At 45.9% G+C, this 18,061-nt stretch overlaps 1 long non-coding RNA gene across 2 annotated transcripts in view; it reads left to right on the top strand.

Moving 5' to 3' along the window:
* The window catches only part of LOC112543694 (uncharacterized), a 47,510-nt gene extending 41,672 nt beyond the window's left edge, over positions 1 to 5,838 (top strand). For both annotated transcript variants that reach the window (XR_012902025.1, XR_012902026.1), the window contains exon 5: positions 242 to 5,838. This is a non-coding gene — a long non-coding RNA (uncharacterized LOC112543694). The remainder of the gene's footprint in view (positions 1 to 241) is intronic.
* Positions 5,839 to 18,061: the final 12,223 nt, after the last annotated feature.

The raw sequence follows: 18,061 nt of genomic DNA, 5'->3' as shown, positions 1-18,061 counted from the left end.
CATGCCCAGGGGCAGCCAAGACTCCAGGCTGGATCACCCAGGGGTTTGGGCCATCCCTCCCTTGCACAGGCCTGCTGGGGGGGGGGGGGCGTGGGGTGAGGAGGCCCTGGTGTGCGTGTGCGTGCGTGTGTGTGTGTGTGCGTGAGGACAGAGGGAATCCCGGGGGGGGAACCAAGGGAGTGCATACTCACCCCTGCCTTATGTGATGTGTTCCCCTGTGTTTCTCTGCACCCTTCTGCAGGTCAACGATGTCCTGCTCCCGAGAGTGATCCTCCTGCGCGACGTGGATGCTACGTTGGCTGGCTTCGCTGCCCTCGAGTTCTCCAACTGTGGGGGAGCCCTGGATGCAATCCACATCCCCGTCCGGGCCCCAGAGCATCAAGCAGCCCATTTCACAAACAGGAAGGGGTACTGCTCGATTGTTCTCCAGGCCCTCGTGGACCACCAGGGCTGCTTCCTGGACATCTATGCAGGCTGGTCCGGCAGGGCACACGACGCCCGCATCCTCCGCAACTCCAGACTGTTTTGCAGGCTGGAGGTGAGCACCTACTTCCCCTGGCAGGAGTTGACTGTCGGGGATGTGCCTGTGCCCATCTGCGTCATTGGGGATGCGGCCTATCCCGTGCTGCCCTGGCTAATGCGGCCGTACACAGGGTGGCCGGACCAGAACCAGGCCCAGTTCAACGACCACCTCCACCAGGCCCAGAATCAAGTGGAGTGCACCTTCGGCCGCTTAAAAGCCCGCTTCCATTGTTTGCTCACCTGTCTCAAAATGTGTGAGCGGAATGCAACGGAGGTAGTGGCCGTGTACTGCGTGCTCCACAACGTTGTTGAGCGGAGTGGGGAGGCCTTCCTCCCTGCATGGATGGCAGCCGGGGCACAGACTTATGAACAGCCTCACACAGCTGCCATCCGCCAGGCGCACCAGGATGGGGTTCACATCCGAGAGGCCCTGATTGGCATGTCCGCACAGGCCCCATAGTAGGGTCACCTCGGATTCCCCCTACAACTTCCTCCCATCCTTTACCCTTCCCCAACTCCTCCCCTTACCTCCCAATTGTAAATTTACTGCATTCAACAAACCAACCTTGGTTATACTTGTTTGGGTACGAAGACTCCTGGTAGTCTTGTCTGTCAGGTCAGGTCAAGCGGAAGACTTGCGCCTACCAATTTAAATTGGGTCCAGAGTTAGGTTTAGTTAAATTAGCTATCGTCGTCGTGACTGTTCATCAGGCAGTGTTGGTTTGAAGCATATCGGCCGTCATCGTGCATGTTTGTCGGGTGCGTCGGATGTAGCTAGGGTTTTTCTTTTAGTTTAGGCTAGGTTTTAAGCCACCATCACCTGTTCGAGCTGTCCCGAAGAACAGGAAGAGGGTTCGTGGTTCGTGCGGAAGGCTCGAGTCAGCATACCCGATTCCAGTCGTCTTCGAGGGATCTCCTGGCAGTTCCTCATCTGAGGCCCGGAAGGACCAAAGACTTGAGGTCGCCAGCTTTGGCGTCGTCTTCCATCGAGGGACTCCTGGCTGTTCCTCTCCCGAGGCCCGGAAGGACCAAAGGGTTGAGGTCACCAGCAACACTACAATCGTCCCTGTGTCTAGACTATGTACATGTTCTTTGTGTTCATGTTTTAACCTTTCTTGCTTGTTTGTTATCTATGTTAATATAGTCTTGTGGTTTAAATTTTACTTACAGTGTCAGTATTTATTTATGTGCCACAAACCAATGACCAATTAAAGGAACGACTGGTGATAGATATGGTATTTGGTGTCCGCATTTTGTAATCTTAAATTTAGTTGGCTAATTCGCATCTCAAATCAATTATTTAAGTTACCTCGAGTAACACAATAAACAACACAGTTTTGTTTTCAACAGAAAAAAACTTGTATGTTTTTATTTACAAGGGGGAAAGGGAGAGGAGATCTTGAACTGTGAGGGGGAGGAGACCTTCAACCGGAACAGGGAGGGGGAGGAGGAGGAGACCTTCAACTGGGAGCGGGAGGAGCTACTCCTCGGAGGGGTGGCCCCTGCGACCGCTCCTGCGGGGATGGACTTGGACATAGGGGGCAGGCCGCATCGGGACAGGCTGCACGGGGAGGAGGGCAGGAGGGGCAGAGGCAGGAGGGGCCATTGCAGGAGAGGGCAGGGGCAGTGCTAGGGGATGGATGGCGGGGGCGTGGGGTAAGGCCATGCCATAATGTATGGCATGGCCAATGTGGGCAGTGAGGGTGGCGATGGAGTCGGCCATGCTTGCGCACTGGGCCTGGAAGGCGCCCCAGGCCTCCTGTCCCCACTGCAGGTCCCCCTCGATGCGTTGTGTAATGGCAGCCTTGATGCACTCGACTGCCTGCAAATGGCGCCGGAGGAGCTGGACCCAGTGGCGGAGCCTCTGCCTCGATGGTTGGGCAGCTGGAGGTGCCGCTGCTGCTGCCAGACTGGAGGGTCTCCAGCTTGTGCTTGGTCCCGCTGCAGGGAAGAGAAGAAAGGACGGGTCAGTCAGGCAGCCCAGCCACTATCCCCACACCTCATGCCCTCCACCCCTGAGTCCAGGTGACATCACAGTAGTGTGGCTTGGGCCCACTCGGCTCCCCCTCTGCTCCCTGTGTTGTATGTTTGCAAAGAGGACCACCCCTGGAGTAGGGTCCTCCTCCATGTATTGTAACCACCGGTCTGTGTCGTGGCCCTGTGGAGGGTGGGAGGGCGCTTGTGTTGTGTTAACCTGTGGAACTCCCTACCAGTGGAGGCTGTGAGGCTTTGGGCTAATCAATGGTGTTTGAGAGGAAGCGAGATGAATCCCCGCACAGTGCCTGGGAGCACATCTAGCAGACGTGGTCTGGGCTCTCAGATCCCCATCGCGTGGGATGTCTCCTGGACGGAACCAGGAGAGTGACTGGGGAGTGTCCCATCCTTGCAGCAAAACTCAGGTGGCCATAGGGGCGGCCCGAGCACTTCTCCCCCTTCTCCCTCCCACTATCCCTCACACACATAACCCAGGGACTTGTGTGGTCGTAGTGGGGACTTCCCTCGGGGAGCCAGCCAAGGCACCGGGAGCAGGCAAGGGGCTCAGTGGGGGCCACATTCACAGGGTTGTGACGCTGCGGTTTTCCCAGGAGCAGCTGGCTGTGCCTCACAGCCAGGCATGGGACAGTGTGCCGTTCTGTGTGCTGCACCCCTGTGGAGGTGCGGGCTCTGGCCTGAGCCCCTGGGGCCCTGGCTGGTTCCAGCCGGCATCCACCCTTCCCCCTGGTCCCGCTGCATGTGTGTGAGCAGCACGGTCCCAGGCGTGCCCTGCAGCTGCCTGCCGCGGCCACATGCCTCTTGGTCACCAGGCTGCATGTTGTTGCACGTGCTGCTCCCTGCCTAATGCTACACAGCGTGCAGCTCACGTGGCCTGAGTGACATGCTCTCCCCCTGCACGTAGCCCAGGCACAGCTCCTTCACTTTATCCCGGACTTGCTCGAGGGTCCAGGCTGAATGGCCCTGCTGGGAGAGCACCTGAGCCATACGGGCGAAGATGTCGGTGTTCTGGCGCTGGGAGCGGGTCTCATGGAGGGCCTCCTCCTCCTGCCAGAGGTTGAGAAGGCTGTTCAGCTCCCCCAACGACCAGGATGGGGCCCTTCGTTTGCGGCCCCTGGGGGCCTCCTGTGCTGGGGGTGCGGGTGGCTAATCCTTCCCTGGAGCTGCCATCCTGCTGCAGGGTGGCTGCTGAGGACGGCAGGGGCCACGTGGCAGAGCTCTGGCCAGAGGGCTCCTGCCTGGTGACCTCAGCAGCCTGCGTCTGCTTTTTAAGGAGTCTCGGGTTACCAGGAAGTCCGAGAGCTGATCCTGGCTACGGAGCCTCAGAGCGCCCATAGGGCTTTTTTCCGTTTAGCCTGCTTTTGCGCAAAACGTCTTAGCTGCCTGTCTACACTGGCCCTTTTGCGCAAAAGCATTTCCGGAAAAGGGCTTTTGCCAGAACGGGAACGTCAAAGCATTTGCGCAAGAAGCACTGATTTTGGACAGTAGATCGTCAGTGCTTTTGCACAAAATCAAGCTGCCAGTCTAGACACAGCCCTGCAGATTACTGTACCTCTTGGGAACAGAGACAAGAACAGAGAGTAAGTAGATTAGCTCTGGCCTCAGCTTTTCCTCAGTTGAATGTGTCATAGATTGAACTCACTGCCACAAGACTTCACTTTTCTCCTGAGGACTGTATAGTAGAGGCAGCTGAGGCCACATTATTAATTGCTTGTGAACTTTTCTAAGGTCAGTGTTGGGGAGACTGCTGTAGCAAATCCCATTCATTATCTCTATTGACTGGACCAGACTATAGATCCAAATGAGTCTCTGGACTGGAAAGTGTTTAAATGTGTCACTGGCTGTATCTGAAGCTCTTACGTGAAGAGAGTAATACTGTGCATGACAAATGTAATGTGTTTTCAATGGTTAGCTGTTGCCTAAGAAGATGAACATTATTTCTGTGACAGTTCCTAAGCAAACTCATTTTAGATACAAGCTCTAACAGACTGGTATTGATTTCCCCTGCATTCAGATTCAAAATCCCAGAGCATGCGTTTGACAAACAGAAAGATAGACACATGCATTTTGCTGAAGTGCTCATAAGAATTCAACAGCAACAAGAAACTATCAAACTCACAGTGTGGGAGTCACCAGCTGCCTGTGTGTCAGTGTAATTTTGCACCTGCTGCAGGTTAGGTTCAAGTAATAGATTGGTGGGGTTGCACAGGTGGGTAATGACTTCAGTGATGTTATATTGCTTAAACTGAGAGCAGAATTTAGGCCAAAAGGTTTGATGCATTTATTTAGTTGTAACTATCATATTTTTGAGCTGTAAATACAAAGGGTAAATGCAAGCAATGATCAAAATATAGCAATGCAGACGTAAGCAGGGTCTGAATCCAAAGCAGCTAGCTGGAATGGGAAAGGAATCCTGGGTGTGGTTATGCTCACTCAGTTGTTTAGCCCTGTAAGATATTCAATTGTTATTATGTAAATATACTTCAAGCTGGAATGAGAGAGAAATCCTGGGTGTGGTTATGTAAATATAGTTCAGTCAGTGCTATCAGCCTGCTAGATAGTCAATTTAGAATGGCATTTTGCCTATTGAAACTAATTTGGCTGTTGTGGGGTCACAAACCATGTTAACCGTAAATGTAGAAATTGTAAAATATGACCACAAATGCTTGCAGGAGAGATGATGTCATTGTAAAGAATCTTGGATGAAAAGGGCTTTCTCTTCCAGACTCAGTGAAGTCAACTGGGGAGAGGGGGAGAGCAGACTGATGAACCTGCAGGCTACATGCTCTCAAGGCATGAGCTGTAAGACTGGTTCAACCTGTTTCTCTCCCTTCTAATGATAGACCTAAAACAGACTCCATAAGGAGTCTATTTTCTGCTTGCCTGTGCTGTGGGCCAAGAGCTGGAATAACAAAGAGCTGAAATCACTAGTTCTGGCCCAGATCCAAATCCACCACAAGACCAGTGGGAGCAGTGGTGACTTTGGCACCTAAGCCACTTAAGTGTTTTTGAAAATGTTACTTCTAGTGCTTAAGCACTCATTGCTAGATTGGCGAATTTACTGTCTAAAAGACAAAAGTATACTTTGTATGTAATAGAGTTGTAACCAGAGATGCAGACATACTAGAAGAAATGTTGGCCCCATTGCAGGTAACAGCAGAACTCTGATTTCGGTGGGGATGAGATTTCATTTGCGTCCCCACCCAGAATGTTCTTCAATGAAGTGGAAGCACACATTTTTGCAAAGAGACTTTAAGAAGAATTTTTTTTACAAAAGTGCTCAGTGTTAAGCCAATACTTAGGCTATGTCTACATTGTGCTTTCTTGCGCACGAATATATGCAAATGAGGCATGGTGATGAATACTTGCATACTTAATGAGCTGCCATTTTTGCACAAGGGGCTTTTGCACAAGAGCCATTCTGCTGCTTATTTTCAGGCAGAAAGGCTCTTGTGTAAGAGGGAGATTCTCTGCAAGAAGGAGCAGTGTAGACTGTTCCTTCTTGCACAAAAACCCCTTTCGCAAAAATGGTAGCTCATTAAGTATGCAAACGAGGTGCAGCAATATTCATCACCATGCCTCATTTGCATACGTTCTTGCGCAAGAAAGTTCAATGTAGATGTAGCCCTGATGTTTTGGTAAGGCTGATGAAACTTTTTTTTAAATCTGCGAAATTTCACACACTCATTTCTGCAGTTCTATTTCTGATGTTTAAGCCCTCCATTTTATTTGTTTCTTTCTTTGAGCATCTGAAATTTCCAAGAGTGTTTCATAGATTAGTTAGCTCCTTTTACTCCTGGCTTAAAATGTCTTGATTTTACAATATAGTCATTTGAAATTTTTCATGAAAGTTTCCATGGCAACAATAGCTGTTCTCTAAGTAAAATGAGGAGGAGGAGAATAATTATCTACCTTTTTAAAGCACCCTGAGATCTGAAATATATTCTGTTAAGAGCAAAGTATTCTTTCACATTAACTCTAAATTAATTTATTTGGGTCTTCACACATGTGGGATAACAAGTTTTGTTTTTAAAACCATAGGCATTCCTCTTACTTCTTGTCAATGCTATTTTAGTTAAAAGCAGTAAGAAAGGTAAATTAATATAAATAAGATAATTTCCTATGACATTCTTAAACTAAAAATTCTTTTCTTTTAAAAAAAAATCGGGAGCTTTAGATCTGTTACTTCTGTTACTAGATCTGTGAAACGTATCAAAACGGCTTGTTGCTTTTTAATGTATTTCCAGAGTTTCTCCTGTCTAAACGTATGAAGAAGAATAGTTATTTGGGTTAGCAAAATTATTGCAAATGCTTTCAAAAAGACTTGTAAACTATTTGCACCATTCCCAGAGTGACAGTAAAATGTATCTTCAATGTTGTATGGATTATGCATTTTCCCACTTACATGATAAGATACAGTTAAAAATCTTAGTAGCTATTCTCTTGGGATATTCTTAAATATTCATGTCTATTCAGAATGCATGTCTGTCACTGATTTTACAATATAATTTTAGCCCTCTTCTTTCTTTTGAACCTCTCTCTCATGCTTCTTTCTACATGTTTACTGTATCAGAGGTGTGTCATTAACACTTTTGTTTCAGTTGTTTAGGCATTCATATTTCTCTGTATATTACTGAAACTCCATGGGCCACCTAAGTACCCATTATATCAGCACCCATAACTCCTACTATATTGAGGCGCTCAGTATTTTTTCAGGTTTGACTCCAAGTTCCTGGGCCACATTCTGTCCTGCAGTCAAGCTCCAGCTGATGCTGGGAAGAAAGATATATGACAGGCAGATGATTAAAGCCCTCTGTTCTTGAATGTTGGTCTTTGCTTGCTTTGGCCTTGGGAAATTTCTGCTCTAACATACACTTCTGGTATTGTAAATCCTACCCCAGTGAAGAAATATGCCTGGTCTAGGACTTTCCAGGAAGAGACACCCCAAAGGCATCTTAAATTCAAAGGATGATGCCAAATCATGTGGAAGGGTGGATTGTCTGTTTTGGAGTGGAGCTGTCAAAGTGTCCTGGTTAGTCATCAGGTTTGCACAAAGTCTTTAAATGTATCAGATTTGCAAGAGACTGCAATTGTAGTTGTCCTTCTTATGAGTACGTCTAGACTGCAGGCTTCTTTTGGAAGAAGCTTTTCTGGAAGAGATCTTCTGAAAAAACTTCTTCCTAAAGAGAGCATCCACGTTGCCAAAGTGCATTGAAAAAGTGATCTGCTTTTTTAAAAGATAGCGTCCACACTGACGTTATCACTGAATGGATGTTATCTCTCATTTAAAGCTGTGATTACTATGGAAGGAGTGACCACCAGAGCACCTGTGCTTTTTCCTCTTTCCTCTTCTTTCAAAAAAAACCCTCCCTCTTCCATGTCCGCACATGTATTTTTTCTGAAAGAGCTCTTTTGGTAGAATGAGGTTTACCAAAGTCAGAAAAACCCCTGTGTTCTTTCAATTTTCTTTTGAAAAATGGCCTTTTTCTGAAATAACCATGCAGTCTAGACGCATGTATATTACTTTCCTTCCTTCATTCCCCATGCTGTTTTGTCTTATATTGTTTGAAAATGTATTATCACTAAACACTCTTAAGACTTGGGGAAAACAAAAGTAAAACAATTTCAATCAGGATTAGTGAGATTATCTATGAAACTATATGTATGTATATGTGAGAAAACAGTCCCTATGAGTGTGGACATTTGTTCAAATGTCTGTGATAAATACTTTAATGTAGGATTAATAAAGCATTTCATCAGCACTAATGTTAAATGGTGATTCAGAATTAATGCTTGTGAAAGGGTGATTTACATTGTAGCAAATAATTCTAATTGACACATTAATCAAAATTACTCAGTAAATACATAACTACATTTTTGCTAATGTATTGCATTTAAAATGGTTAGTTTGCTAACTTTGTGTAAATTAACTAGGCCAATATAATTAGATATCAAGAAATTATGATACAATGCCTGAGACTGTTCTGTCATCCAGATTTCTGGACTAACTGAGCACTCCAATAAATCTGTTATGCTTTAGTGAGTCGGGTGTGTTTCATGCCATAGAATTAATTAATGTCTCCTATGTCTATCTTTATTACAAAATATTTTTGAGTTCTACATTGTGTAAGTAATGAAAGACATGTTTCATTTGCAGAAAGGGACAAAGACGGAGACTGATTAACAGTGTATATAGTCGAGCCACAATTTCCATTGAACCAAGACCCTGCATTGCTCCATTTTAAAACTTCTATAAAGCTATGATGAGAAAAAGTGGCACTAGTAAAATAGGGCCTGATTTAATGACCATCAAAGTTAGTGGATGTTTTTGAGCATTGCATAAAGCCAATAGACCTTTCTTTATATCAGTGCAAACTGTTACATATATAATGCAATATATATGTATGTGTTGCTCTGTAGGTCTTTCTTCCTGTATTGTGGGTGTGCCAGTCACAATTTATTCCGTATCTTCCCCCTTTTATTCCTACCCAGAGTGTTTCACAGAGAGACAAATACAACTGACTTTAGGGTATGTCTAAATACGACAATGGTGAGGATAAAGAAGAAAACTGAGTGGGATTTAGTCTGTACAGGATAAACTTAAAAAACAATGAATAGTCTGTTAGAACTTTAAAGACTAACAAAACATGTACAGTAGACTTCCGATAATCCAGAACCTACGGGATTTAGGTGGTGCCGGATTATCAGATATGCCAGGCTATCAGGAGGTACTATAAGGTGGTTATATATACAGGCAGTCCCCGGGTTACATGGATCCAGCTTATATCGGATCCCTATTTACAAACGGGGTGAGGCAACCCCGCACTAGCTGCTTCCCCCCAGCAGACAAGGGAGATGCGAAACTAGCACCCCCCCCCACAGCAGACCAGGGAGACGCAGAGCGGCTTTTCTCAGCAGACACCTCAGCTTGAGAATAAAGGACTGAGGGAAGTGAGGTGTGGGAGAATAAAACTGAGCTCTGGAGAAATGTTTGGCTAGAGTTTCCCCTACAATATGTACCAGTTCCGACTTACATACAAATTCAACTTAAGAACAAACCTACAGTCCCTATCTTGTACGTAACCCGGGGACTGCCTGTATACTGTATACATTATATACTGTATATAAAGTGTTCTTAACCCTTTTTATTGTACATACTGTATACAGTATACTGTAATGTTTTAGTTTTTTTAAGCCTTTTTGCTCAGTTCAGCTGCTGCCGCTGTTACCTTGTGACTCATTTTTTGCCGAAGCTCACTCACTAGGCTTTTGCCATTTTGATGCCGGACTATCAGGAGTGCCTGACTATTGGATGCCGGACTATTGGAGTTTTACTGTATATTGCACAGCCCATTTCTTCAGATGACCAGAGTGTTGGATGTCCAGAATCAAAACTGTGGGGATCATGATGTATTATACAGTGAGAACCAAGAACCTTGGTCCAAAACTTGAACCTAACTCCCTTTACTAGAGTTTAAAAGTTAGGGTCCCAAATACTACAATATTTATTTAGATAAAGTCCCCATTGAAATCAATGAGGTTTTACCTGAATGAAGATCTTTAGCATCAGGGTCCAAATAACTATTTTGCAAGAACAAACATTATAACTTGTACTATAATTGACTTTTCAAATGAAAGCTACAAGCACTTTGGAGTTCACATGGCACAGAGAACTTGTCCTTTGCACGCTTGTGCTAAAGATGGTGTTGCACCTTGACAATGCAATATCCACATAAGAGTTTGCCTAGCTGATGTGCCCAGTCTCAATTCCAAAGATATGCACTGAAAGTCATTGAATAGAGCAAATGGCTAATGAGTCTGGTCACGGTACTGAAATGAGACACTGCCTGATGTCCATACTTGTCTGGGAATGGGACAAAGCCTAAGTGAGATGAAACTAATTACAGTTAGTTTATATAAGCAGTTAATTATCTATTTGTGTAAAAGGAGAAAAGTATTTTGAGGAGTCTGGCTTGGCTTCTAGGTAGATATAGAGCTTAAATTGTCAGAGAGTATTTCACAAAGTCCCAGCCTTGGGGCTTCAGCTCCTTCTAGTAGGAAGTGAAAATATTTATCAGACCTCCACTCTGGACAGTTCCAGTTGAATTTAAGCTCTGGGCAGGGGGGCTGACAGACTTGCCGAGACCCTGGGCAAGGTAGGAGGGGAAGCTCCATGCCCCCAGAAGGGGTGGTGCCTTGGGCCACAGGAGCACACCTGGGGGCAGCTAGCCTTCATTGCTACCCGGAACATGCTGCAATGGCCCTCCTCCTCAGAGCCACACTCTGGTGGTGATTTAAAATGGCAGCAGGAGCCCCAGGCCCATTTGAATCATTGGGCCATAGGGAAACTGTCCCCTGTGCCCCCATTCTACCCTTTCTGTGGACCTGGCTCTTGGTAGACCAGTCTATGGCAAACAGGGAGGGAGAAGCTGGTCTACCAGGAAAGGTTTTCAGATATGCAGACTGTTCCATGTCCCTTGCTCTTTGGATGTACCTCTCAAGCCTTTCCAAAGAGAAGGGTCTGAAAGCCACTCACTGATTTCAGGAAAAACAGAATCTGAAGTGTGTAATGACCAGAATACAAAATTGCAAATATGCTACAAAGTTGCAAGTCACAGCCCCCAGTGTGTGAGAGCTGAATGACTAAAGATGCTAAAATATGGCTCTGTAAAGAACTTTTGCTTTCATCCAGGCTACAAGATTGAACCATATTAGAGCTGTCATTTATGATACCCTCTTGGCTTAGAATTTGTCCACTGTGCATCATTTCCACAAAAAGTACTTTCATATTTTAATGCATGAAGATGCCTTCTTCAAGAGGGATGATTGTATAATTAAGCCACTAGAATGGGATTCAAAAGAGTTCTTTTCTATATCCTCTCTCTTGTACCATCCTCTTCTGTGACCTAGGCAATTTAAATCTCTTCTTGCCTCCAGTAGAGATAATACTTCTCTATCATACTACTGTTGCAAAGGTAAATTTGTTGTTTGTGAATTGCTCAGACAGACAATTTTTTAAAAAGTAACTTTAAAATTGTGATGTGTGATGTATTACTTTGTTCCACTGTAATGAATCATTTTCTTTCATCTTAGTTTATTTTAGTTATTAATTACTCGAACTTGCTAAACAATAAGGAACATTTTCTCTATTTTTACTCTAGTTAGGGCAAGAGCCTTTAGTTAATTGCCCCTGCTGATAGCATCGACAGCCACAACTAGCTTAAGAAAACACGGGGGCAGTGGGTTGAGCTCATATAATTTATTGCAGCCAACTTGAAGATTGAATCTTCTCAGCTGGTATCTCTTGGAGGAGTCCATTACTAGAAGGACAACATGGCCTGAAGGATTAGAAGTGGGGCTTGGATCTCATCTCAGCATGTGGCCTAGGAGTGTAAAAGACATATACAGCAGACATACGTGCACTGTCCACTGCATACCATCTACACAGTGCCTTTTTGCACAAAAACCTCCTCTTGTGCAAGAGCCGTTCTTCCTGGAAAAAATGAGGAAGAGTGGCTCTTTTGCAAGAGAGGTTTTTTGTGCAAAAAGGCACTGTGTAGACGGCGCCTTTTTGCACAAAAACCTCTTGCACAAAACCGCCTCGTAATTAATTATGTAAATGAAGCATGGCAATATGCTAATCCATGCTTCATTTGCATAGGCTTTTGAGGAAGAGGGAAGCTGTGTAGACCTAGTCCCAGTGTGGTTCATTGTCCCATGTACTGGCACTTACATCATTTAAAGCGAGAGATAAGAACAAGGGAGCTCTACAACCTAAACTGCGAACCTGCTGGCTTTATAGCTCAAGCTGTAGGGCTCCTACACTAAGCTCCAGAGCTCCCAGATTCAAATCTGCCTGTTGGTGGTTACACTGTGCTCAGTAGTTTAGAGGGAGGATTTAATCAAGCCAATCAGGGCCAGTGTGGCCTTTCTGATATAACCAAGATGATCGGGCACTATTTGGTCTCCTGAACCTGGGATCTCCTGCAGCCTCACAAAGGGCAATAGTGAATGTAGGATTCCTACTTTGAATGTCCCTAGGCTACTGTATGCAGTCCTGGGCTGCTTTCTGTACAATCAAATGGAGGGTGCTTTGATGTCTATGACTCTGCCTGGTCTTAAGAGCCACACCTCAGATCCAGTTTCTGCACAAATCCAGGTACTCCACTTCCCAGGCCAATGGAAATGATAGGGTGGCATGGGGTTTCTCACCTGTTACCTCATGAGACAAAAGTGTCTGCTATTACTATGAGGCCCTCCCCACTCACCAGTCCACTGGATACTTTAGGGTACAGAGGACTTTTACAGCATTACCTTGCTCAGAGAATATTTGGGGCAGCAGGGTGGGGAGGGAGATACCAGAAAGTTTCCCGTAGTCACATATGCTAAGCAGCTGTAAGCTGCAGGCTTTTGAAATAGTGGTATCTTTACTTGCAAATGTGCAGGGTTAAAATAAGGAGGAGACTGGGTGTGCTTGATACAATGTGATTAAAGCCTGGTGCTCATCATGCTAATGAGATACTTAAAAAGACCTAAAAGGAAACACATTGCTATTAACCTTACTAAATTGGCAGCCACACAATAGAGTGCTCATTAGTGAAATTAGGGTCTTCTTTCACTCCTAGTGCAGCCCATTGCTCTTTACTGTGTGCACTCTATAGCTTCAAGCCCTTGGAAGGAGTCACACATTCTGCTTCCCTTGTTGGAGGGAAGGTTGTGAAGGAAATACTCACCACACATGAACCATAAAGTGCAAATGATTTGCTACAACTCTAGTGTCGTGCATTTTCACTGCTGCAGGTGAGACTGTGTCTGCACTTCTATTGTAAACCTCATTTTTGAGCAACTCATCAATCTGTTAAAAAAACCTGCTTGTTGTGCAAAGGGGGGAGGGGGGGAGAGACTGGCAAGGGAGTGCACACATATAAAACAGGGTTTCCTAGTCATGTATTATTGAAAGAGCCTTCACTGAATTATCTAATTAATTGGTGAAGCACAATGGTTATTTTAATTTCTGCAAAGGAATGAATGAGCTCTCCTTTTCACTCCAGAGATAGTTTTTTCCAATTCAGGTTAGCAGCACACTGGCAGGATATTGTAAAGAACTTGGACAACTGCTAGCTGTGCTTTCTCTTCAGTGGGTATTTGTATTTCTTCCTTATTTATATCAAGGTTGTCAATCCAGCCCTAGAGCAGTTCTTCTATAGAAAGTGCCTTCCCCTTTTTGTACTCTTCTGCAGGAGCCTTAGTTGCATTCTCTTTCTCTCTCTTCATTCACGTTCTCTCAGGTAGAATATTAGCCCCATGCCAAGGAGAAGAGGGAAGGTGAACAGTCAATGCCCTTTCCCAGAAGAGCTTGCTGGGTACAGAGAGGGAAATGCATTGCATCATCCTGTGGGGGACTCCCTGCACACTCCAGGGAGCTCTGAGACACACTTCACCTTCCAGACAGTGGGGCAGTGTGCTTTGGTGTCTACCCCACACAGGGCCTGATCAGATACAATAGGCAAATTGCAGGCTGCCCCTGAAGGACAGCCAGGGACTGATAAGGCCTAATTGATGAAGAAATTGAGCTGGGCAGATGTAGGATATATTTGTGTAACACCAAAGTAATATGAAAACAGGATGTAGTTGTAGGGACTAGATCTGTAATCCTCCTCAAGAGATCATGGTAGCTGAACAGGTGTAAGGAGGAATTCTAGGGGCAAGAGTAGTTCCCTGGGATCCTGCTTTGGTCTACAGATTCTGGAAAGAAACTGAGAAGTACGAAGTAGCCAGGGGGAAACTCTAGGGATAATTCAGAGATGGACCAGAAGAGAGGTAGGAAGGAGACCAGAGAAGAGGGAACAAGGTTAGAGCTGGAGTAGACCATGGTTGCTGGAGATAGGGAACCTGGAGCAATGGGTGGGCCCAGGTTCCCCTACTAGTCACTGGGAAAGTAGCACAGACTTGAAAGCAAAGACGACTTTGCAGAAAGCAAAGATGAGATTGCGGATAGACAGTTTGTCCAGTGGGACTTTGATGCCTACCAAAGGAGAGGACTATAGTGAGCTGGCCAGAGGGTTGAGTCATGAAGAGGGAGCACCCCACAAATGCAGACAACAAAGAGAACAACAGAAGGAGGCACTACAGCGGTAAGTGTACCTCACTGCAGGCAGTGAAACTCTACACCACCTTCCAATGTGAGCCAATACATAAACTGGAGTCCCATCTTGTATGAGCAATGTGGTCTTGATCTAGCAAAGCACTAAAAGACGTGCTTAACTTCAAGCAGTTTACAAGTCCAATTGACACTAATGAGCCTTTAAGCACATGCTTAAATTCTTTGCTGAAGAAGGGCCAAATCTATCTTTAAAAGCAACATATGATGTCAAGCAGTAAGTATTGGGGGCTTAATAACGGTTCAAAAGTCTTTAACATGTCAATATATAAATCCAGTTAATGTCAAATTTAAAAATATTTATGCCCTATTATCATGATCTTGTTGCTCTAAAGCAGGGGTCTCCAAACTACGGCCCGCGGGCTGGATGCGGCCCGCGAGGCCCTCTCATCCGGCCCGTGGAGACCCTTTTGTCTGGCCCCGCCTTCCGCGTGCCGGTGTGACGAGGCGACCCCCGCCTGTCCCTGGGGCGCCGCCGAACGGGCCCCTCTTGCCGCGGGGGGGGGCCCTGTCAGGGGTGTGCGGCGTGTACTCACGCCACACCGGGGCAGGAGAAGCGGGCCGTTCCGCTGACAAGCGGCCGCGCGGCGGCAAACGGCGCAGGGGGCGGGGGTTAACACGGGCGGCGTTCCCCCGCCCAGACTGACAGGGCAGCCGGCTAATCAGGGGGCAGGATGGGCGGTGGTGGTAACGCCCGCCCGGCGACGTGCGGGGGAACGTGAACCCCGGCGGGAACTTTAAAAAGGTGACCCCTTCCGCCCCGGGGGGGGGGATGGAGTGAGCGGTGGCAAGCAGGAGGGGAGGACAGCGTGCAGAGGAAGGGGAGAGCAGGGGGAAAAGCCCCCCCCCCTTCTCAGGAGTCCAGACGGCCACCCAGACGGCAGGACCAGCTCCGGCGGGAGGGGTGGGCATCTGGATATACGACCGTCAGCCTGACGGACGAATCAAAGGTGACCGCCCCACGGTGGGGGGAGGTAGAGGGTCACACGAGGAGGGAAAGGAAGCAGCCCAGGGCAGAACTCGTTAGAGTTGGCGGGCTGACGAGTTACGGCAGGAGCCCCGTCAGCCGGACCGGAGCCAGCTGGTTCCATGTCCTTAGGGCCCTGGGCTGGGGCCCGTGAGTGAGGGTGGGCCCGGGCCCCCCTTTCCCTCCCCTTCAGCACTGGAGGGAGTGCATGGTCAGAGTACCGGCCGCGCTGCAACAGAGGGTGCAATAGGCAACTGAAATTCCCCGTCGTGAAAGCGGCCCCCGAACTGCTGTTTGATAGTTAATGCGGCCCTCGGGCTGAAAAGTTTGGAGACCCCTGCTCTAAAGGACTAAATAGAAATGGGAAGGGAATTTTGTCCCACAGTGTGGAATTTTAATTCAAAATGAGCAGAGAATGCAAAGTACAGGTATGTGTGCAAATGTGACTTCCTTTTCCTACTTCTGAGACAACATTGTGTGTCTAGACCAGTTGTTCTCAATGTGGGCCATATGGCACCCGAGGGGGCCACGCCTTAGTTCTAGGAGGCCACATGGAAAAAAAGGAACATTACGGGGCCACAGTAAGTTTCTGAGGGGGCCACCCAAACTGCCAGGCGTATGATGAATGAGGCTCAGAAGGGGGCCATGAGCAAAAAAAAGGTTGAGAAACACTGGTCTAGACTATCAGTTTAATGTATACTATATGCAGATGAACTAAACATACATACTTTCAGATGAGCCAAACTTTAAAGTACTGAAAGTAGTGGCAAATCATTGAGGAGTAGTCAGGTATAAGACAGTTCCACAGCTCTCCGGTACCAATCTCCAAAGCATGGGATGAAGGCTGCACCATACATTTTATTACCTCTGTTATGACAAGTTTAAGAGAGTGTATAGAGTAGTTCGTAGCCAAGTTAGTCCCAGGATATTAGAAAGAAGGGCATGTGAGGTAATACCTTTTATTGGATCAATATTTGTAGGTCCTGAAGAAAAGCTCTGTGTGTCTTGAAAACTTGTCTCTCTCACCAGTGGAAGTTGACAAATAAAATTTTTTCTCTCATGTGCCTTGTCCTTGTAAGTGCATGGTAGGTCTCTCAGCAGAGCATGGCCCAACAGCAGACAGGAAAAGCACAGAGAACTCTACAATACAGCTGGTTTAAGAAACACTTGAATCAGACAACAGCTGTTTTCTTGTCTGTTGCCTCAGTATTAATTTGTATAACAGATTTGAATTTTTGATGGAGTCCATACGTTCCTGGCTGAGAAAAGGGCAAGGGCCTCCATAGCCTTCTGTTGGCACTATTGGTTATCTCCTGACAACTCAGTATTTTAAGGTTTTCTTTTAATCTGGAACAAATGTATATCAAAATAGGGCATTGTGTGGACTACAAGCATAGTCTTCAAGAACTGAACAAAAGGGAAGCCAATAGCTATCACTCACTTTAAGTATAATTAAATATCTAGAATAGAACGGTTACAGGTCAGATTAATTTTAACCACAGGTAGAAAAGCATGACTCAACAGTATTACTCTGTTTCAGTAAGGAACCCCCCCCCCACTTACCCTATATTACTTTAATTTAGTTAAGCACTAGTCTGAGAAGGACAATATGTATCCATAATATGACATTAATGTACAATAAGTAGAAGACTGATGCATGTTTTCCTTGGACCATGCCTCATTAGCAATAGTCAGAATAACAAAATTTGCCTTTGAACATGTTATGCTTATTGCTAGATCTGTGGAAAGTCCATATTTGACAGTCATAGTTCAGATCTCCGTTTGGTTCTTTGAGATAAAAGGCACACAGTTCCAAATATAGTACCTCCCTTGTGGATTAATTATCATGAAATTACTTGTATGAAATTCTGCACCAGAGGTTTGGTGACAGCGGCTGAGCAGAGATAAAGGTTTCTCAAGAGTTTTCTTTGCACTTTGAGAGAAATGCTGCAATGGCAAAGGATGTTTTATTTATAGCAACCCAGTGGAGAAAGGCGAGCCACTCTTAAGCCTTTGATGACTGATAATGTCTCCGTTTTCACAATTCCATTGTATTACAGTAACAGTACTTAAGATAAACACTTGAACTTGCCAGAAGGGAAACTTCATTAAAACTTCATTCAGGTCCATAACATAGACCTATATTGAACAATAGTACTTTCTGAAGTCTGGCCCAAGTGAAAGGTAGGGGGATTCTGTTTTTAAAAGTGAAAGGAAATTAAACATTTGGAGAGGGGTCCTGGTCCTAATCCGGTGCTCTTTCCACTAGCCCACCTTGGTTTATAAGATTAATTGCAATTTTAGAATCTTGCATTTATTGTTTCACCGAGTGAGCTGAAGGAGGCTGAATTCTGGAGGGAAGGGTTCAGTACATAGACACTCAATTTTCTTATGTTATATATGACAAGAAGATAAAGAGG

The sequence above is a fragment of the Pelodiscus sinensis genome, chromosome 2 (genome assembly GCF_049634645.1).
Source record: "Pelodiscus sinensis isolate JC-2024 chromosome 2, ASM4963464v1, whole genome shotgun sequence".
In the NCBI taxonomy this organism is placed as follows: Eukaryota; Metazoa; Chordata; order Testudines; family Trionychidae; genus Pelodiscus; species Pelodiscus sinensis.
Note: the sequence above shows the minus strand (reverse complement) of the source record. Positions and strands in the feature narration are given on the sequence as shown.